The sequence below is a fragment of the Anastrepha ludens genome, chromosome 3 (assembly GCF_028408465.1).
Source record: "Anastrepha ludens isolate Willacy chromosome 3, idAnaLude1.1, whole genome shotgun sequence".
NCBI classification, from domain to species: Eukaryota; Metazoa; Arthropoda; class Insecta; order Diptera; family Tephritidae; genus Anastrepha; species Anastrepha ludens.
In genome coordinates this window covers 5378836-5402625 of record NC_071499.1, presented here as the reverse complement: position 1 = coordinate 5402625, position 23790 = coordinate 5378836, and the positions used below count along the sequence as shown (strand labels likewise).

General features: G+C 36.3%; 1 protein-coding gene across 1 annotated transcript in view; it reads right to left on the bottom strand.

Moving 5' to 3' along the window:
- The window catches only part of LOC128856892 (phospholipid-transporting ATPase ID), a 112230-nt gene extending 92809 nt beyond the window's left edge, over positions 1-19421 (bottom strand). Inside the window, exon 1 of the mRNA XM_054092321.1 lies at positions 19066-19421. The gene's annotated coding sequence lies outside the window, so the exon portion shown is untranslated. The remainder of the gene's footprint in view (positions 1-19065) is intronic.
- Positions 19422-23790: the final 4369 nt, after the last annotated feature.

Below are 23790 nucleotides of genomic sequence, written 5' to 3'. Positions count from 1 at the left end.
TATAATGTAAGTGTATGAAGAAAAATTCGAATATGAACGATTTTTATTGAAATCTAGCTAGGGAAGATACTTGAGTGGGGGAACTGAAAAGTAATGTGGAATATTTTGGCATAAAAACCTTAAATCGAAGTGCGCTAACTAGCAGAAGAAGGCCCCGACCTACTTCATTATCATTAATGCAAAATAAGTATATATGTATGTATGTATGTGCATACACAAGCTGAAGTCCAAAATAAACAAGACTAAGCTAGAATAGAAACAACAGGAGCTTTGGTCTGATAACTTCGAGTTCATTTATTCAAAATAGTCCCCCCTCTGGCCTCGATGCACTATTTTTCGCGATCTAAGATCTTTTCGAAAGAGTGTTTCAGGTCATTGACCGGAATGTCCTTCAAGATGTCGGTATAAACCTTTTGGAGAGTCTACGTACCACTTTTTCGCGGTATTCAGGGTGAATCCGACGAATGCGATGCAACAAACGCTTCAAAACGACAAGATAGAAAATTGTATTGACGATTTGGCCCGTTGGCACGAACTCCTTGGGGACAATTCCCTTGGAATCGTAAAAACAAATGAGTATCGACTTCTCCAAATGCGATTTTTTGAGTGGTGGCTCGTCTGGGGCCTTCGTCTTTTCTTTTCTCGTATCTTTAATGAGCATTTTTTGGTCCTCAGTTAACTTGTGCGGAATGAAACGTGCACAGACCTTCCGTAAGCCCAAATGATCAGTTAAAATGCGATAAATCGATGTTTTGGAGATATTCAACTACGATTTCATGAATTTCAACGATGATTTCGGTTCATTTTTGATAAATTTGGGCTTGTTCGAGGCACGTAGTAAAAGCGGCAATACTGCTGCACTGGATGACAATTTGCAACACTGTTGCAATTGCTCAACTGATACTTTTCTGATGTTCGACAAACAAAAAATTTTTAATTGCCGGATTTTTGACACTTCGAACGTGATGCTTTTGACAATGTTGCCAGAATTTTACATCGAACGTGATACTTTGTTACGTTGTGATTGAAGCTTACGAACAATTTCGATGGAGTTTTTGGTGATTACTGATTTTGAGCGGCCCGTATGTTCATTGTCACTTATGTCCGCACAACCATCTCTGAAGCGTGTAAACCACTCATGAACTCTGGCACGAGATAGACAATCATCGCCATCAACTTTTTACTTCAATTTAATGTTTCGGTAAAAGTTTTACCCATTTTAAAACAAAATTTGATATTAGCTTTTTGTTCGATACTCATCTTTGTACCGATGACACAAACGTACTGACACTTTAGACGCAATAACTTCGCTTCCACTGAACCGAATGTCACCAAGCTTTCACTGGAAGTCAGCTAGGGATGTAACATCCAACGCACTAACTCACTAAAAAGATGGCGCCATCAAAAACATTTTTATTACGCCAGTCTTGTTTATTTTGGACTTCACCTTGTAGTTGCAAAAACTCGCTGAAGATATGTAAGCAATATAACCTTGCGTTTTAGATGTAGCGCATGGAAAAAAATACTGTAATAATTCCTTCACAGGAGTCGATGTAATTGCAACGGTATGTATCGGCGCAACAATTTTCTATTCGCATTAGGCGGCCAATCGTATTCACGTTCATGTTCATTGCCCGTCTACGAATGAACAAAACAGTTAAAATTACAACAAAAAAATAATAATGGAAAAGGATATAATACGTGTGCAATAATGAAACCAGTGTCAACAAAACCAATTTACCACACGAACACAACATTCCATCAATCCTAACCCGCCGGGTAGGCCGAGTTTAGGGGAACTGAGGAAGACCGTTTGCTACAAACGATATTAAATTTTTTGCTTTAATGCAAGGTTGGCCGTGGTTTTGAATTTTCATTACCAATAATTGAGAGGGAAAATCGAGCGGAGCATTGAATTTCAACAGCAGGCGCCTATTGTTGTGATATGTGCCACTGCAACAGGCCGGCATGGCAATGGCGTGGGCGTTGAGAGGCAATTGCGAATGACGTATGTATGTATGTAGGTGTGTATAAATATGACAAATCGAGTGACCGCTAACTTCACTTGATATCTTAAGCGTGTTTGTTGCTATGCATGTGAACATGAAGGAGTATCAGTAGGCGAGTAGGTCAAACAAAAACGAACCCTGCTAATCCGAGTAAATGGAAATATATATACATATTTACTTGTACGAGTATGCTTGTATGTGAAGCACTGCGGCTCATAAAAATTCTCTGTTCATTATAAAATATTGCAGCTATGAAAATGTTACTCTTTTACCGTTTTAGTATGCAGGACTTTTTGTATTTGATTTCGTGAAAACCAGCGTTAAAAAGCAGCGATTTTGTAGGTTTACAGAAAAAGTATAGAAATGGTTTATGACACGAAAGCCCCAACAGATGCTGGTTATTAGCGCCTTTTCCTGCCTTCAGTTGTCACCATCCGCAATTACCTTCAACCCCTTGGACTTTTGTATAACTCTCATGGAGCACTTGGAAGTCGACAATGGCTATGTAGGAAGAAGCAGCGGGTCGCGCAAGTAAATAAAATAAGTAAAGCTGGCTGGCTTTGTTCGTGTTTACACTTTTGGTAGTCATTGCGAAATGAAAAAGAGTCTTTGAAGCCGAGTCTTTGAAGCCAAAGGTGTAACTGATGATCTAACTATCTGATCAAGAAGGGATATCTGTCACAAAGGATTTCGGCTTTATATCTGTTCAAGTTCTGCCCTGCGATTCTATAGATTCGTATCCTAATCCATCTGGTTTCAGCCATCTGTTTTCTCTTAATTATACCGAATGGACAAGCCTGGATTAAGTGAGTATTGCTCAACATTTTCGACAAAAAGCTGCCGAAGCAGTCCGCAGTAGAATTCGATGAAGAACGTCTCGAGTCACTTTTGAAGGAGAAAGGTCGCCAAACCAGTCGTGAATTGACGAAAAAAATTAATTGCGATCATAAAACGATTCTCAATCTCTTTCATTCAATGGGATTTACCAAAAAATTAGGAGCCTGTGTGCCTCACGAGCTCAACGAATAAAATAAAGAAAGTTGCCTTATATTTGCTTCTCAGCATCTCGCCTTCAATCAACACGCGGATGTAAACAGCGCTTTTTGCAACGAATCGTCACGGGAGATGAGAAATGATGCCTATATATCAATATGAAGCAAAGGTCTTTGGGATGGGCTCCAGGAAACATGCCAAAACCGAGAGCCCAGCCGGAGCTTTATCCAAAGAAGATCATGTAATGTTTTTGATGGGACTGGGAGGGCATGGAACACTGGGAAATGCTCGAAAAGAATGCCATGGTCAACAAGAAGCTCTAAATTTCCTAGCTGCACCGCGTAAATGAGGCTATTGACTAAAAAGACCTGATCGCCATGGTCAAACCATACTCCTTCACGACAACGCAGGCCCCATATTGCACAAGTCATCAAAGCCGCACTCCAAGAGCTCGAATGGGAGGTCCTTCAGCTTTCACCATATTCTCCGGACCTTGCACCGACCGATTACCATCTTTTCTGCTCTCTGTGAAACCATATGAAGGGCGTTACCCTCGATAAAAAATAAGTTCTTGAAAACTGGGTCAACAACTCCTTTGACACCAGACCAGACGATTTTTTGGCGGAACGGCATCAACAAATTGGTTTAGAGGTGGGAAGAAGTTGTAAACAGCAACGGCGAATATATAATTGATTAACTTATTGATATAATCATTGTTTTTTGTTTAAATAAAAGACTTTGATAAAAACGCTACGAACTTATTCCTCAACCTAATGCTTACTTTTTTCCGCCTGGAAGAAGAAATCCCAGCTTTTTGTTCCTGGAAGGTACTATGCTTCGCGCCAGTCGTTTTTTTCTCGTGCTAACCGGCTGCAGCAGCGAACATCAAATGAAGCCAAGTTCTTCTCCACCTGATCTTTTCACCGCAGAGGATACCTTCCTCTTCCTCTGCTACCACCAGCTGGTACCGCGTCGAATGCTTTCAGAGCCGGAGCGTTTGTATCTATTTGGACGACTTGACCCAGCTAATGAAGCCGCTGGATTTTTATTCGCTGCGCTATGTCTATGTCGTCGTAAAGCTCATACAGTTCATTGTTCCATTGGCTACGATACTCGCCGTCGCCAACGTGAAAAAGTCCAAAAATCTTCTGCAGAATTTTTTTCTCAAACACTATAAGAGACGCTTCATCGGATATTGTCATCGCCCAAACTTCTGCGTCATACGATAGGACGTGCATGATGACAGCCTTATAAAAAGTGTTAGTTTTGTTCATCGAGAGAGGACTTTACTACTCGATTGCCTTCTTAGTAGCACTTATTGGCAAGAGATATTCTCCGTTAAATTTCAAGGCTGGCATTTTTATTGGTGTTAATGCTGGTTCCTAGATAAACGTAGTCTCTTACAATCTGGAAGTAACTATTCGCAAAGTAGTAAAATACTTCTAACCACGGATGGTTCGTAACTCTAAGTCACTTCGGAGGTTTGTTTCTGGACTATGATGAGATGGAATCATATCAGCATTTACTCCTCAGTGTGGTATCTTACATTTAACTTCGCCTTGAAATCTTTGAATATTAGTAGCGCCAAATTGTTCCTATTAGCACTTCACATTGCTCAATCCGAAACTGCTAAACGTTGTAGTTCGAACATATTTTTAGAGGCTTTTAATTTCCCTCCACTTTAACGAAGTGATTGATTTTGATGATTCATTACAGATTTCCCTTCCTTCGCGGAAAATCATCTAACTTAACCTAAATGCTAGGCGAATTAGATGCTCGAGAATATCCCTTCACCTAAAACGCTAATCAGACGAAATTCTCCGCAGTTACTTTCACTCACTTTGAGTGTAATTTCACGAATGTGGTGTTCTGTGGGCAGCCAATTCAGGATCATTTTCATCTTAAAAAACACTCCACTCGCCACCAGGTGGTGCTGCAGAGTAGCAACTTCTGCCCCGTTGAACCGATTTTTTCGAAATAAACAAAATCAATAAAACGGTTTAGAATGAATTGAATATTTGTGTACTGATATTTCTTTAAAGTTATTTTTCTTAAATTTATTTAATGGTTGGCGTAGCAACGCGCGCCGGGTGCAGCTAGTTAATGTATAAAAAATATTATTCCTAATGTTAAATATTAAACGTTAATTATTTTTTTATTTCCAAAAGAAAACTGCTTACATACCTACACATCCAAACGAATGTTATATTCATATATTCATAGCCTTGTGTTTAATCTTCAATATCGACTGTTCTAGGTGAGGTCAAAGCATATGCACATATACAAATTTTACACATGTGCACCTTCCGACAGGTAATTTTAATTTCATTTCATTGATTTATTTCTAGAAGTTTGAGCGCGTACATATGTATGTATGTACATAAAATTTTAATGTGTGGTAATTATGGGATGTGCACCAGTTCCCAAGCAATGAGCACCAATAAAGATATACAAAAGGACATGCATATATACATATCCTTAAATACATACAGTTCTGGCCAAAAAAATAGTAATGCTACATATAGTCTTTTAGCAATGAATATGGCCTTTTCAATACCGGTTTTGTTGGATTTTCAATTCGGAATGTAATCCAAAAATTTAGGTTCCCTGCCTTCACAAGCTGAGAAGAATATAAGTGCAGCTATAAACAGCAGGTGGGTTAATCTGAATACCTTCACAGTTTAACGTTCACTTTAGTCAACACTTCATGGACGAGGAAAATGAAATTTGCGGACTATCCGGACGAACGATTACATGGCCTCTCACGGGAATACTAATGAGGCACTGAACTATAAGCATGGTAGAGATGAAGAAGAGACAGAGTTCATTTAATACTTAAAAATATAAATATTGAAAATATAAAAAATACTAAAAATCCTTTACTTGCCCTAGACACATGACTTACCAGTCATTTAGGAAACTATCGTCGAAACTTTTGGAGATGACACCGCTGTTCTCCAACCTGACTCTAACCCCCAGAAACCTTCATTAAAACTCCAAAAAGGACTGATTATTTCAACTCAACGGTTAAAAGATTGGAGAATAAAATCCAATGAGACAAAATCAGTTCAAGTAACTTTTACACTCAATTGAACCACTTGCCCTCCCGTGAAACTCAATACGACAGCAAGCTTACATGGAAAACACATACATATTTTCACTAAACGTAAGGCGCTTTGAATTAAGCTTCGAAATCTATACTAAATAGTTACTTAATCGAAATTCTCATGTTTCTCTCAAAAGCAAGCTCTCACTCTACACAGCCATATTAAAACCGATATAGACCTACTACGACATATAGCTCAGGGGCCCTGCAGCTAATTCTAACATCGAAATACTCCAAAAATTCTAATCAAAACACTTAGAATGATTACAAATGCCCAAATCCGTCGTGAGCTCAAATTTCAATTTTCCGCAATGTTGAAGCAACAAAAATCTCCCTGTATGAACGCGGTCAAATGAGAATCTCTTGAAATGTATTTGGCAGCTTTGAAAGTAGTGAGTTATACCAGTTTTATGAGGTATAACCATACTCCCTAGCGGTGGATCTTGTTCGATAACTTTGTTGATCCTTTCACATGCAAATTTTTCGCCAAGTGAGCAGAGCCCAGAAATAGCGAGCAGAGAAGTGGCGAATCCAAAGCGCGTCCTATAAGAATCCGTTGTCTAAAGTTGTAAAGTCTTACTGCTAATATAGTACATATTTATTTTTTCATCTTTAACTTATATTTTATTGTTATGTATTGTGTGTTTTATATTAAAAAAAAAAACATAAAAATTGTATCCCACCTTTCTTTATTTGACTCTTGAAAAAAATATTAACCAAAAATCTATAGGACTTATATACATAAGTATATCGGTTGTTTAGTTTTCCTCTGCTCTACTATTATTTCGGTCACAGCTGTATGTACACGCATAACCTTTTGTATATATAAGTTGACCAAGAATATTGACTTGTCGTATGTTTAAATACGCGTAAGGATGAGAACTGACCTTGGAAGAACACCTGTTAAGAGTCACAGATTTTCAATTGTTAATAAATGCTTGGGAATAAAACAATGTGTTGTTGTTTAACATGAAGACAATTTCTAATGAAACGCTTAACAGAAATGAGCTTTTCAATTTAAGAAATTACTTACTTCGCTTCAGCTATCTTTGGACCATTTCTGAGAAGACCTGAACAATGTAAGCGAACCTATTGCTGGTGATTTAACTGTAGATGATTTTTAAAATAATGTTTTTCTCCCTAGGTGCCGCTGGAGTCTATATATTTTCCAACATCTTATTTATGGTCCGAATTTCTTTATATTCAAAATATATAAGTATGTTAATTACATGAGACAGAAATGAGCCCACTGGGTAATTTGCCTTTTAATAAACTCAAAAGACAAGTGGCAGAGAAGCTTTGATGGCAAACTCTCTTTTTTGGAAATCTTTCGGCTGAGATTTAGTACATTCAACTTTCAATACCGTAGATATACACTATAGATACATATATGGTATACAGGACACACATATATGTGACTACAACTTCACGAAACCATTACTTTCCTTTCTTTTTTTTGCTCATTTTCAGATAAGACACGGAAGACTATAACTTAAGAAATGAATATACACGCAGTTATCGTCGCCATATGTGAAATCACACCGATTTAGAAATATCTAATTTTCTTAAGTGCGCCCGCTCATTCAGCATTAGGCGGCAATGCAGCATCTGTTGCAAAACCCGGGGAACGTTCTGACACTGTCCGATCTGCATAATTTATTTAAAAAGTACAAGCGATCATTGACGTGGACCCTTCACAATCAATGAGGGCCTTTGCAGCTTAATGTTTATGAGGGTCTTATCCGTCGAGTTGTCCATGAAGGTCTTCGGTATAAATCCTACATTATGTCGAAGTAGAAACAGAAGAACAGCGGTCAACTCGCTTAAACCTTGTAAACAAAATTAAACACCCTGAAGCGTCTGAGAGGTTATGGCCTTTTTCCTGACGAAACAAATTTTGACCAAGACTAAAAGGCCAACCGCAGAAAGTGCCACAATAACAGATGGTTATGTTCTAATCCTACAGAGGTTCCTGTTGTCATGCACTCGAAGCTTCCAGCCACTATTATGGCTTTAGGTGTTGTGAACTAGAAAGGACATGTCATGCCACCACACTTCTTTACTCAAGGATTTCGAGTGAGTTCTGCTGCATAACTCTTGTGAATACACGTAAGCCCAAGCTCATTCCACCTCGCAACGATAGAAAGCAGAGTAGAAAGATGGGTTGCTGAATTTTAACATGCTCATACAGGCCTTAAAGACGATCCATGTCAAGGGCATCCAAAAACAGTAACAACACCAGAAATCGTAGGAAAAATAAGGGATGTCGTATTGGAAAATTGTCGTGTGACTAAAATAGATTTAGTAGAAGCCCTAGGCGTCTCATTGGGCAGTGTAAGCAATTCGCTAACAATGGAACAAAAACACATTCGAGTGCGACTTCCTGAGCAACATTTAAAGAGTTTTTGAAAGGATAAAATGGATTTTGTGCACCGATTCATTCCCATGGATGAGACTTGAGTCTGTCACCATGATCCCAAATCAAAACCAGAGGCTAAAGAGTGGTGTGAACCTGGTTTTTCGGCTTCGAAAGGAGTTTGTGTCTAGAAATCGGCCAAGAAAGTGTTAGAATCAGTTTTTGGGATGCGAAAGGAATTTTGCTTGTGGATTACTAGCCAAGTGGTAAAACAAGAAATTCTGAATATTATTGTAACCTTTTAAATCAGCTGAAGGAAAAAATTCCTGAAATAAGACCCAGTTTGAAAAGAAAAAAATTATTTTTCATAATGACAATGCACCGAGCCACAAGAGCATTTTGACAATGGCTAAAGTCCATGAATTAATGTTCGAATTGCTGGAGCATCCACCGTTTCATCAGATTGGGCCCCTAGCGTCTTCCATCTGTTTCCAGACGTAAAAAAATGCATGCGTGGAAAGCGTTTTTCATCAAATGATGAGGTCATAACAGCTGTGGAGGCGTATTTTGCAGGCATTCCAGATTCTCACTTCAGGGATGGAATTCATAAATTGGAATCTCGTTGGAACAAGTGTATTGATGTTCAGGGAGACTATACTGAATAATGAAGTGTATTTAGAACTATAAAATTGGGTTTTTCTCATCGAACCGCAAAACTTATTGAACCACCTAGGACAAGTCTTGACTCCACTTTCGATGCGTAAAATTTTTATTTTGTTAATATTAAAAATAAAAAAGCCTCAAGCGAGACGCATCCCTAAACTTCTTTTCCCATCCAACTCAACCATCGACAAAGACATCTTAAATATAAACCGATCCAAAAGCCCACAAAAAGTTACTTCTGTTATGCATCAAATATTTAGAATAGCCAATAAGCTAGAGTTATCCAATCTGATTGTAAACTACCAAGCAAAAAACACACAATGGGATATAACGAAAGTATCCTGTGACCTCAACCTATCCAAATTTGCAAAAAAACTACATCACGCGAAGCATTCCTTTTTATATTCCAAGAGCGCAAGACATACTATGAAGATGACAATTGGACTTTGTGGTTCACAGATGGCTCAAAATCTGATAACGTACCAGCCAGCGTTGCAGTGGTTGACACAAACGAAGACACTCTATAGGAGCAAACGATATCTCAACACCAGAATGAAAATGGAGTGGCTAAACTATGCCCGCAACCACTACACTACCATAAACCGAGAGCATATACCACCACAATACCTCACCGGCGTAGGGAAAACAGAAATAAAACACTTCTCCCGGCTACGTCTTGGCCACGCCATTGACACACATCAACACATCCTGACTGGGGAGCCACCTCCAGTCTGCGCACACTGCGGAGAAGCTCTCTCTTTAAACCATATATTCCAGGATTGCCTCGCTTTCGTAGTCGCCAGATATCATTACCTGAGGAAGAACTGGATTACATTGTTAAAAAACCTTCTTCTTCTTAATTGGCGCTATAACCGCTTACGCGATTTTGGCCGAGTTTAACAAAGCGCGCCAGTCGTTTCTTTCTCGTGCTAATCGGCGCCAAGTCCTTCTCCACCTGATCTTTCTAACGCAGAGGAGGCCGCCCTCTTCCTCTGCTACCACCAGCTGGTACCGCATCGAATACTTTCAAAGCCGGAGCGTTTGTATCCATTCGGACGACATGACCCAGCCAACGTAGCCGCTGGATCTTTATTCGCTGCGCTATGTCTATGTCGTCGTAAAGCTCATACAGCTCATCGTTCCATCGTCTGCGATATTCGCCGTTGCCAACGTGCAAAGGTCCAAAAATCTTACGCAGAATCTTTCTCTCGAACACTCCAAGCGTCGCTTCATTGGATGTTGTCATCGTCCAAGCTTCTGCGCCATACGTTAGGACGTGCATGATGAGAGTCTTGTAGAGTGTTAGTTTTGTTCGTCGAGAGAGGACTTTACTGCTCAGTTGCCTACTTAGTCCAAAGTAGCACTTGTTGGCAAGAGAGATTCTACGTTGGATTTCAAGGCTGACATTGTTATCGGTGTTAATGCTGGTTCCTAAATAGACGAAGTCTTTTACAACCTCGAAATTATAACTGTCTACATCCGAGCCCGAATTTGAATTAAGTATAAATTTCCCCTATTTAGTTTTTAGTACATATGCATATAAGTATATAAGTATAAACATATTTCATTTTATTTCTACACAAACATTCTAGTCTTACTGTTTGTAAATATTTTTGTAGATCTGATAGCCCTGGCAGCTAGTGCTCTTTTTTTTAATATTAACGTAATTAATTTAGTTTAATTTGTTAATAAATAATAATAATATATTAATAATAAAGCCTCTTATGTTTGAGAAATTAGAATTGATGTGCCTTTTATATATTTATCTCATCTTACGGAATGGTAAAACTTCATGACTCACTTTTGATGTTGATTGTATGTACAGGTATATATGTATGAATGGATGTGTCTGCGCGCTCTATATAATATTAATTTAACTGATTCATGACATTGGTTTTTAGAGAAAAGGCAAATTCGATGTTCGAGTTTTATTAATTAAGCAGTCACTTTTTATCTAAAACTCTTAGCAACAATTTAAGTATTAGTTAAAATAGTACTGCGCATGTGAGAAAAAGGTATGAAAATATCAGCTTCAACTGGTGTAATGAAACTGCTTATTCACTTCTAAGAATTGCAGAAAGTGCAACCAAAGCATTAAATTAATAATAGATATATTTAACAACAATAAAAAATATACATAAATGTACAATAAATAATATATGTATGTATGCATGTAGAATATACGTATAACCCGAGACTATGCAAACGAAGAAGAGGTTTGTGAATTTGTTTCAAAACATATAATAATATAGAAAACTGAAATGTCATCAGTTTTGCAGTTACATTCAATGTGTAACAGAGATTTCTCTGTTTTTCAGCAAAAGTTTCATGAGCTACAATTTTCTCGTACCAATGTAATCGTATGTTGTGTTGAAATGCCTGTTCTCTATTTTGAGATAAAGTCAGCAGATAAGATTTTAATGCCCTACAGAAAAATCGTATTGCACATACAGTCCGGTTCACTTGATTAGAGGCAATAATTTTTATGGAAGAAAATGGTTATTACAGCAACCGTATTTGATTAAGTGACACAAGGGCTTCTTATATTCCAAATGAACACTGCACTCTGCTCCAAAATAAACATGCATCAAAATATTCTTCCATCTAAAGGTATTTCGCACCAGTAAAACTTCAACAGCTGTAATACTGTGCTTGATTTATTGGTTCACGAGAATAGCGGCACTAAGCAAATAAGAAAAAATAATAATTTTTTTTTAAATTTTAATTTAAAAAATGGCGCTGAAGTTGACCCTCACGAAAAATTGCACCTGGGTCGTGTTGTCCATTTTGGCTCTGTTTAACTGAAACGCAAAAACCAAAAATATTATTAATGAGTATGACTGTCGCTAGGTCCCGTACTAGAATAAAAAAAAATTGACAAAATGGCGCGGTTTTGAATTTGACACATTTTTCAGTTTTTTAGTTAAAAAATACGAAATAATTGAAATAATAAAATGATTCTAGTACGGGCAATAGCAATTGAAAATGCGAAAAAAATGATTAAAATTTCAGACCACTCAGTTGAATATTTTTTTTTTTTGACAACTCCATGCCGAAAAAAGTAGTTTCGAGATGAATGAGTTTAAAGTTTGAGGTACAGGAGCGCGCTACGCAGTTAATGGGCTGTAAAAGCTATAATATTGGGAATTTCCGCATGAAAATTTCACAGTATATTCTTAAGATACTATACTTTTGAAATATCGAAAAAACAAAAAATCAATTTTTTTGAAATTTCTAGACTACCGGGTCTCCTTAGTTATGGAAATAGTAATTGTATCCACTCGGCCCATCCAGATTGGACTTCTTTTCGTCACTAAATACTACTTTTTTACATTTACCGGAATCGAAAACAGAAAATTTATTCAAAGGTGTATTTTTTTTTGTGATTTTTTATGCTTCAGATGTCGCGCATTTAAAACAGTTCTTCGAACAGTGGATTTGCTGGCTGCAACATTTGCCATTTCTTTAGAACATTTTGTTGTTGAAGGAGCGGAATTTGATGCAATCCTAAGGATTTTACGGGTTTCCATCGATGTCAAAGCCTTCTCAATTCTGCATTTATAGTTCTTACCATAGGAGGCACCTTGTTTTATTTAAAGACCCACAACATTTTGACTTCGACCAATCTTTTTGGCAATTTGGCGATTTGAAAGTCCCTCTGAGGTTAAGATATCGGTTTGTCCCTCTTCGCGATCTGTTAAACCTTTCTGCTTTCCCATTTTATTAGAATTACGAAGTTTTCGACCAAAAACAATGAATGCTTAAAAAACGATTTCTTTTTACAGCGTAATGCGCAAATAATCTAGGCTGAGTGCCTATTCAAGTGAACCAATAAATCAAGCACAATATTACAGCTGCTCAAGTGAACCGCACTGTACTTCACTCGCTTGCTTGCTGGAAGAGTCTCTTCGCACAAAAAACAGTCACAAGAAGTGATCATCAGTTCGTATTTTGCGCTGTGTAAAAAAATTAATACGATATCTCTTAACGATATTTCATTAGTAGAGAATATGTGTTATTTTTCTTAGAAAATAATTGTAAATTGAAAATTTTAAGGCCATTTTTCTTGATATTTTAGTTTTTGGGTTGTGAAACGCTTCCAGCAAACACGCGACATTGAGTGACTAGCACTTTTTCGTTTTTTTACAACTTAAATACTTGTAAATATTAGCATTGTCAACATAAAGGTGCACATGCACATACACACAAGTGCAAATATGTATTTATATAGGAAACTCTCCCTCTCTCTGAATGCTTCCGTCATAACAAATGGTAGTAAAAACACAGATTTTTTTATGCATCCAATGAAACAGTTTAACTAATTTGTTGCAGAAATAGGAATGAGGATACTATGTATGTGTGCATGTTTTTGGTAAAATTGTGTTACGGACTAATTCATTCATTAATTCATTCGATCCCCAATATTTAGCTGATAGTATCCAATTCACGGACTACTTTTAATTTCATGTTTCTTCCGCTTGCTTATTCATATATACCATATATAGATACATACATAAATATAATGAAATCTTTACATTCGCACGCTGAGACGTAGAAAGGGGAAAAGAAAAAAGATCGCAGAAGTTCGGCTTGGTTGTGGAAAGAATGACATCATTTCTTCGCTGCCTCAGTACGAAAAAGAAAGAATTTATGAGAAGTGATGCTAAATTCCCATATACACATACATATTATATAAGGTGGCGCAAAATTTATTGGTCTATCGCAAGAACTCAACTGATGCGGTATAAAAACAGAAAAACAGTGGAGCGCGTAAAAAAGAAAATAAAGATGTACATCAAACAATATTGGATGATTAATTTCGTATCACCTTATATGTACTTGTGTGAACTTAGTGCATCCATAATTCACACACATGATAGAGGTTTTTCAATACAAACCCCAATCGGAGAAGTTTCTGTACCTTAAATGAGGCAAGAGGCTTCACTTCTTCATTTGATTTGATTTTGTAAGGTTGTAGAGCAAATGTTTACTCAAAGTTCCCCACAATGTGGCTCCCAATAACTGAAGGGGTTTTCAATAACAGGTGTTATCTATCGGAATTTATGGTCGGAATTGGATGGTATTAATCTGGAGAACGTTTATTTTCAACAAGACGACGCTGCTTGCCACACAAGCAACGAAACCATTGACCTTTTACGGGAAAACCAACCAACCAAGCGGTGTCGTGGTGGTCATTTGCCTGATGGTATTTTCCACTATTAACGGCATACCTTCCTCTTTATAATGAAATAAACATCCGATCATTTATATTAAAAAATAACATTTTTCTTTCAATATCAAAATAACGCCTCTTATTCGAAAACCCTTGGTAAGCGTCGAGGGTTCCTTTGATTTGGCTCCTTCTAAATGGAAGTTGCAAAAGACGTGCCTAGGTGCTGTTTTAAAATAAAAGACGTAAATTGTTAGATTCTTTCAGATTTCACTATTTTTATTCAAGATGCGGCCCTTAGCAATTATATTCGAAAATTGACATCATTCAAATGTCCACCACGAACGCATCTACAGGTAAAATCCCACAAATAAGCGAGTTTATGGGTTGGTCAATCCCTAACCACCACCAACCTTAACAGAACCAGTTTCTAGAAATTTTGTTCACCAACCTTTGAATTGTCGAAAAAAATCACGAATTTTGCGTTATGTTGTTCTTAAAGATCGACCATTTTCGTAAGGTTCAACAATTTTCAGATATCTACAGCCAACCAGAGCCGCTGGTGTAATGAAGCAGATTGGTGGAAATTCGGTTGGCGCACTGCGCCGGGCTGTCAAAGAAAGGAGCACCCAGTGACCTTAATCATCTAACTGCCAAACCCTTGAGAGAAAGTGCTCAATAGAAAATGCTCCCTGAAAGGTCCTCACAGCTTCTGCAATAAGGATTAAATGGTAAATCTAACTCTTCCGCGTGTGTGTCGATCGTCCAAAGACCGGTAAACACTGCTACGGAAATTGAATAGCGTGGAGTCGTCAGGACTTTCCGAGACCTGTCCCTATTGTACTGGAGCCAGAGGTTTTTCGAAAGAGTGCATGAAAAAAGGTACAGCTTAGGAATTATTCACTACTGACATCTAGGCGTCACTTTTGCAAGGCCCTTTATTTTCAGAACTACGCCGCAATGTTGTCTCACTGGAACAGAAACATTTTATAATTTTTTTACATATTTTGACTGGAACTAATCTACGCATAGCCTATATGTTGGAACGATTATTATGACCGATTTAAACTACCGGCTCACAATTTCTGTATACATTTTTAGTCATTTCCAAATGTTGCTCCTTCGTGCACTTCTCCATGATCAAAATGTTAACGTTGAATGGCATTTGGAAATGGTTAAATAAGGCTAAAAATTGAAGGGTGCGTTTGTATTCAAATCATCATCAATTCCTTTTACTCCGAATGGAACAGGCCCTAAGTTCCGTGTATTCTAGACACCCCCGTTATGCATTTAAATACAAAATTATTATACTCCAATTATATGTATGTGTACATTTAACTCAAAATATATGTATTTATGTATGTAAAGATAAGATGCGCGGCAGATAGTCCATATCTGATCCGGGTAGCGTGTTTTAGCATAACTTAAGCTGAATAAGTCGGTAATACTAATACTCTGTGACGATGCTTAACGCCAAACTAAACAAAATTTGCGACAGACATTGACTGTCTCCTCGACATTGACTTTATATCCCCCATATCGGAATTTGTAATAGGCCTAAATTTAATTAGTTATAAATAAATCAAAAATAAAATAAATGCTTACATTTGAACCGGATTGCTGCTCTTATGGGCCTGTACAAATATTTTTTTAAGAATTTACAACAGATAGTCCATGAAAATTCGCTGTAATTAGCTTTAGAAGACTATTAAAATGTATATTTATGTATATAAGTGTGTACAATTTCTGCATATGTATTAGGAAAAATAATTTGCGAAACGAAAATACATTTTTTCTGTAAAATTCATTTCCTCTCCACGCCTGTTTAATGATTGATAATAGGTCTGTACATGCAAAAATTATACACTTAAAGCAAATTTGTATTTCGGAAACTGCAGCGGTGACTGGAGGATGTGGTTCATAAGCACATAACTCTATATCGATGGCCGATTCCTATTTAATATATGACTTGAAATAAACTTTATAAATTGTATCTAAAACACATTTAGTTACACTCTCCATTTTAATCACCATTTTTATTTCAATTTAGAACTTTGACTCAATTCACTAATTTCAATTTGCGTTTATTTTTACTTTTCGATCAGCTGTTTTTCTCACTTGCAAATTCTTACAAGTATACATTTATCCAGCAAAAACTTGCAACTTCTCCTCAATTTTGATCTCTCACTTTCCTTTCAATTTTGTTCTCTCACTTTCCTTTCAACCTTGTTCTCTCACTTTCTCCTACTTTGCAAGTTTTTTGAATACATGAACATCAAAATTTGATAATTTGTAATAATTTTAACAAATTATTTGCTTCATGAAGAGAACTAATAAAGAATTGAATTAACTGCCAAAACATAAGAAATCAGATTGTAAATCTGCTGAATCTAATACTCGTAATTCTGAACCCAAGAATTTCTTCTCTTCCAAAGTGCTGCGTATTCGCAAAGTAGATGCTTTATTATTTCTGAACTTTCTTCACTTATACAACTGTTATAGAAGTCAATAAGGGGAACCTTAGATTTTCAACGGCTGTGGCTCATGACACAGTTTTAAAGTTGTTTGTGATGGAATTAATCCTTTCAAAGTAGTTTGACTGTGAAAATATGTATCTAAATATTGCTTGGAATACCTGCAATAGTCTGGCAGTGGAAAGCACATCTATATTCCAAGTTGATCCGAATAAACGAAAGTGTATTACCCGTTATATTTCAACAATCCGTCAAAGCATATTTGACGATATCCAATGTAATAGATTTACTTACTACTGGGCTTCTGTTGATCAGCTCAGTCTCACATATGTGGGCAAAAAAAGTTTACATAAGGATACACTTTCAATAATTTCTATTTAAACTCAGGCTAATTTATTTCTCATATAAAACAGGACAGAAAAAATTAACCTGTTATTAAATTAAGTAACAAAGTTTCGAGATGAGGAGGTGAGTTCTCATTTTAGAGATATTTTAAAACTTCTTCCGTCTGTTATATTCTGAAAAAAGATTGCAGAACACAACAACAAAGCGTTACATGTACATGTGCACAAATGCATAGGGTGTTTTTTTAGCGGCATGAAAACTAACGATATTGTTAATTATGGTTTGCCAGCTGAGAATGGCATTGACATTTCTGGTCAGTAAGAGTTGATTGGCAAGTCATCATGAATCGTTGATCGCAAGAACAACGTTTTCAAATTGTGGAAATTTACTTTGAAAAAAAAATATATATATATATATATTCGCAAAGTTCATAGGTCACTGGTTTCTACCGAAATGAGGAAGAAGCTGCCGTTACGGAGAATGACAAACACTATCGATCCATGCTGACTAAATCCTTGTTACCAAAAATTAATCAGCTAAAAATCGAGGGCATTTGGATGACGATCCAACAAGACGGCGCAATTTGCCATACAACGCACTTAACAATAGATTTATTGCAATATTCCAGCCCGCATTGACGCCATACAGCCAGATTTTTCGGAAAAAGTAGTCGAAAATTGGAATGAACGAAAGGACCAAGTAACTCGTTGCCACGGCGGGTATGTGGCGAATATCAAATTCAAAAAATAAATGCCATGAAATTATCTATTAGAATATAATAAAACAACACATTCCAATTATATTTCGGTTTTGTATTACCATTTTAAGTGCTCAAGCTATTAAAAAAACACCCGATGTAGGCACGAGTTATATCAAAAATTACTTACTAATTTTATATACTAATTACTATTTTTAAGCAAAAGCGGATTTCATTTTTCTGATTTCATTTTTCTTGAGAAAAAATTAATATCATAAATAAAACATAAAAATTATTATTTGTTTCTTTCTATTCAGCTTCAAGAATCTTTGCCAGTTTTGATTTTTATTGGTTCTGCCTTTTTGAAGCCTTAGTTTTTAAGAAATGTTTGAACTTTTTACTTATAAAAATTTTTTAAGCTTGCACAATTTTTCAAATACAAATCATTTACAATCAGCTTCAAAAGCATGCACTTTTAAGTTGAAAATTAGTTAATATTGAACGAGTTCATCACTAAGAAGTGCTCAGGCGATTGAGCTTATTTATATGCATACACACATACATATAGACAAGAATTGCTTGTTTAAAATAATAAAGTATATGTAATTTATTATGTGCGAACGCACAAGCCGTTCACGCCTTAGTTATTCAATTTAAACCATGTTTTGCTGAAAGCTCCGATAGCTATTTTTTCTAATGAAAATACCTTTCGTACACTTGTAAAATAATATTGCATTGGCGCTTCATACCAAGCAGATCGTCTTACTCATAATTTTCGCATAGAAATTGCATTTGTCAAAACTCTAGTCACAGACCCGATATTAAAACCTGTCTAGCGCTCAACCAGCGCCACGTTTTCTTTTGCTAAGATTGCTGATGCAATTTTTTTCGCTCACTCCAGTAAGCCACCGAAAATTATGAATGGCATCGATTATCTTGGCGATGTTGCGTTTCATGATTTCAATTAGTTATAGGGAGCGCAACCTCAATTGGATATTACAAGCGCTGCGGCATGGTACTTTGAGTTCATTTTGAATTTATTCGAAAACTATCGGAATATATCCCTACTTGTAGATACATTTGAATTTTTTAAGCACTACTGTACGCCCATAATAGCTTAATAACTGTGTTTAATCCTGAGCACTGTTTCCCATTTTTCCCTGCGGCTTTGATTAGCAATTGACAGTTATAAATTGTAATATTTATATAAAAAGGAAATGACAAATATTAAAAGCATCACATTAATACGTACATAGAATATACACAAATATGCAGTTGCGGTGAAATGCTGCTGCTCATCATTTATTTGCAATTATAATAATAATTATGTGTTTGATTTACAATTATTCTTTTTTTTTACTTCGCTTGTGAATCTTTTAATCTTTGCACTAATTCTTTTCACAACCAATTTTGTAGTTACTATGTATGCTTTGTTTTAAGGTCGATGTCGCGTTTCGTATTAATTGTTGACAAGTATCCAAAAACTAAAAAATTAAGAAATTAGGAGACGAACCACAAGTCGCGAACCGCGCACCGGGAACAAAACTATGTCCGAGCTCCAACACATCCAAACGCTTTGAAACTTCGGCGGCAACTGAAACTTCTTCCAATTCGTAAAAATAAGTCAAAACAGAGAATAAATGCAAAATATTGTATACATATCCAAGTGTGTGTGTGTGATTGTGCTAGCTATTCAAGCGCAGTGTACAAAAGCCACAAATAAATAAATACATAAAAACAAAACCAACACTAGGCTGAGTAGAAAACAATAAAGGTAACTCATGCAATTCGAAGTGTGACACATACAGGGTGCGAAAGCGTGTAAAGCAAGTAAATAATTGCGTGTAAAATTTTACGCGGATAAGGAAATTACTGGTTAAAAATGTAATTTTCGAAAATCAAAAAACTATGCGTTCAAATTAATAAACTCGTATGTACATATGTATGTAAAAGATTTTTAAAATAACTCGTTGTTTAATAAAAGGCGGTCGCCGTATCCAAATGGTTGGTGCGTGACTGCCATTCGGAAGTGCCTAGGTTCGAATAACCGTGCATGAAACAGAAAAATGCTGTTTTCTTGTTGCTGTTGTAGCAGCATAAACATTTCCCATACTTACATCCGGGGCATGCTGCTGGAGTGACAGCCCTTGGCCGGATATAAATCCGAGTCGTTTCGGTATCGTAAAACCGACTGTCGTGGAAACGAAAAAAATAAAAGTTTTTTCTAATAGCGGTCGGCAATGGCAAAGCTCCGAGTGTATTTCTGGTATGATAAAGCTCCTCATAAAAAACCATTTGCCGCTCGGAGTCGACTTAAAACTGTGGATCCGCCCATTTGTGGATTAACACGCCACAAATAGGAGGAGCAGCACGGCCAAACACCTAATAGAAGTGTACCCGCCAAATATTTATTTTTATTTAAGTTATTCAATTAGCTTCCGTACGTAATATTATATAAAAGAATGTTTACACAATTTATCTTTACAAAATGTGTTGTTAAGTTTAAAAGGATCAAAATTCTGAAATGCAATACTTAAGATAAGAAATTATGCAGGACCAAGTGCCCAACAGCTGGACTCTCGAGGTATAAATCTGTATAATTTAGTACGCGTCGAGTATATTTGCGTTATATGCGGGTGTAGGTACATGGCAGCTTAGTGGCTCAGTTGCTATCCAAATTAATAAAAATGCTAGCAATATTTATAGTTACACGCCTCACAGTCACACTGATCAATTTTTAGTCCATTTACTCCACCGCCAGCAAATTTCTTGAGTTTAGATGCACTTTACACCTCTTTTTTGAAACTATGTAAACTAATTACGACCCTATGCCCGACACTAAATTGCTGCGGGACAGCGGATAACGGATGGTGATCAGGTGATCAAACTTCCGTCGGAAATTTCGGTTGGTTAAACACGATTGCGACGGGAAAACATTTTTGCGTCGGGACGGTTTTCAGCTGACGTTTTGTGCTTGCAATAAAATTTATTTTGTAGTGAAATCTTTTCGTTTGCTTTATTTGTGAAGCTACTCGTTGAAGCTTATTATTGAAAAAAAAAACATTTCTAAATTATTAAATATTATTTGCTTGTTATTTGCCAGCTGTTGCTTGTAAAGAAACATATTGTCATCAAGTGATCTTCAACCCGTCGGAAACACTAGAAATAAGTCTTATTATTTTGCTACCGCAAAGACGACAAAAATTCCGTCCCCGCCACAATTCTGTGCAATTGCATGCAATTAAATACTTATGGATGTTCTTAACCCGGGTAACGGGTTGAACGATACCCGCTCTCCGCTGCAATTCTGTTCAAGGGGACAATGAACCATTTCGGTCCTAATGTCCAGATTTTAACTCTCCTTCGCGCTCTTTGGAGGCATCGGACGTGCCTTTCATTGTTAAGAAAATGACGTTATCCTCTCTCAATAAGTGATTGACGATGCTATAGCTGTACCCAAAACGAGTTCACACAAGGTGACTTCACTATAGCAGCTGATTTGATTTTTTTTTTTTTTCTTACGAGTTGTTGGCTTGAATGTCAAAGTGTCCTGCCTCTTTGTTGTTGTTATTGGAAAAATATATGCACTAACATTGTTAACCAAGCATAATTTCTTTGGCCTTGGAGAAACTCAAAGAATGCAAAGGTAAATTCTCTGATATTTGATGGCTGAAGTAGATCTTTCCCTCAGAAAATGTCGGTGAGAAAGCTTCTCATAACAACCATCTCCTATTCTGTAGGTGCCTTAAAAGTGTAGATTTAACGCTTGGGGAAATAATATGAAGTTTCTAAACTTGTATACACTGTGCTCGCTTTAGAATTTTTTTTTTCAACAATCAGAGAACCAAGCGAATATACGAGAACATAAATTGTATGAATATGCTAAATCGAATAGTGAATATAGATTTAAAGTTATTCGAAAAAAGATTACACAGATTGTTATAAATTATTAAGGTTTTTCATAGACATGCAACAAAGACTGGATTTAGTTTCAATAATTTATTAAAAATAATAAAAATTAGTTTGATTTTTTATTATCATAGAAAATTAGTTTAAACTTTTACTTTCATAGAAGTTTTCGGTATTCTACTTATGTATTTAAAAAAATAAGTTTTCTAAATTTTAATTTATTTACTTTTTATTCTCATTTATCATTTCGACGCCCATTTTTCATGAAAAGTAAATAAACTTTTAAAGTTTCAATAAAAAAATGTCTAATCATCTGGTATATTTAATTTTAATCGAATCTCGGAGAACGACCAAAATGAAGAAAATTTTTTTCTAATAGCAAGTTTTTCTAATAGGCAAGGGCAAACCTTCGAGTGTATTTCTGCTATGGAAAAGCTCCTCATAAATAATATCTGCCGTTCGGAGTAGGCTTGAAACTGCAGGCCCCTCCATTTGTGGAACAACATCAAGACGCGCGCCACAAATAGGAGGAGGAGCTCAGCTAAACACCCAAAAAGGGTGTACGCGCCAATTATATATATATACTTTCATAACATGCATATATGTACCATATCTGAATGTAAAACCAGTATCAAACACAATCCCAAATTTAATGAAATCTTTTACTGAAACAAATTGAAAATAAGTTTTATTTAAATAAGTATAGCACGATTGCCGAACCTCGGTAAGTTTAGAAATAGATAAACAAATAAAACGAAATAAAAAAGGACATTTTTAATATTCAATGATTCAATGATAGTTTATTCCTGCTGTTCCAATAATTTAAGACGTGTTGCAAAAGTTGAATATCAGCTCACAGGTAATATACAAACGTACTTATTCCGAAAAAGCTTCAAATTATTCTGCATAAACTAAACAAAGTAAAATCAAAACCAACGCTGCTAGTAAGCCTCTAAGCATGAGAAATTTCAATCAGGAATTTTCCAAAATACACCGGCACCCCATTAAAATCCTCACATAGAACTTTTTAGAAACAAATAAAAAAGCATGCGTGTATCCCTTCAAATAAGCTTTTCTTGAATTCAGTATGCAATTTAGCATTCAACCACTTCAAAGTACAATAATTACCCTGTATTCCACATACAATTACAAAACCCCAAGTTTTAGCTGAACCACTTCCCCATGCGGGGAGTTGTGTCGCAAGTAAACGACGAAAGCGACTGCGATTTATACATATATTTGTTGTATGTATGTGCATAACTACTTCGGCAAGCTACTGTTGCGTTTGGAGGTGGACGAAGTGCTTCGATCCAATGATGCGAGAGGCAATCTGAGGAGCATGCTGCCGGTTGAGAACGCGAGTACACTAGTACTCGCCTACTGAATCGCAACTTCGTTCAAAGCAAAGAAAAGGCAATACTCTATAAGTATGGAAATCGGTGTCTTGACTAGTAGTGATTTTCCCCACATATTTACATGCATATGTTTTCATTTTACTTTGTACTTGCTGTTATATTTACCTTTGAATGTGTCACTGCAGCCGGGTTTTTTCTATTATTTTAATTATGTTTAATTAGTTACTATACTATATTTGTACTTATGTATATAGGGTGCTTTTTAGGTGGTATGGAATTGTTGAAAAAATCTACCGAAGTAAATAAATGTTTCTAGTAATTTCTGTTCCGTCTATCCTGAGAAAATTTTTAAATTAAAGACTTACGTCCAAATCTACATATCTAGAACTTTTATAACTAAAATACTAGCTCTGCGCGTCAAACTTATATATTTTTAACACAAAATCGTTCATTCATCTAGGGATGAAAATAGTAATAAGGCGTTTTACTCATAAAAGCACTTTCTAGATATTATAGCAACACCAAAGGAAAAGTCCGAGTGCAACAGTCTCCTCGGAGCACTTTGTCAACGAAGGTGTTTTCAAACAAGGCGACACCTTATCAACTATCATTTTCAAGGACAATGTGAAATCCGATCATCTATTCAGCCGCTCCGGCCTAAAAGAAACTTTGGTTCGACGGCGTCATCAAAGAAAACGAGAAACTGAAAATAC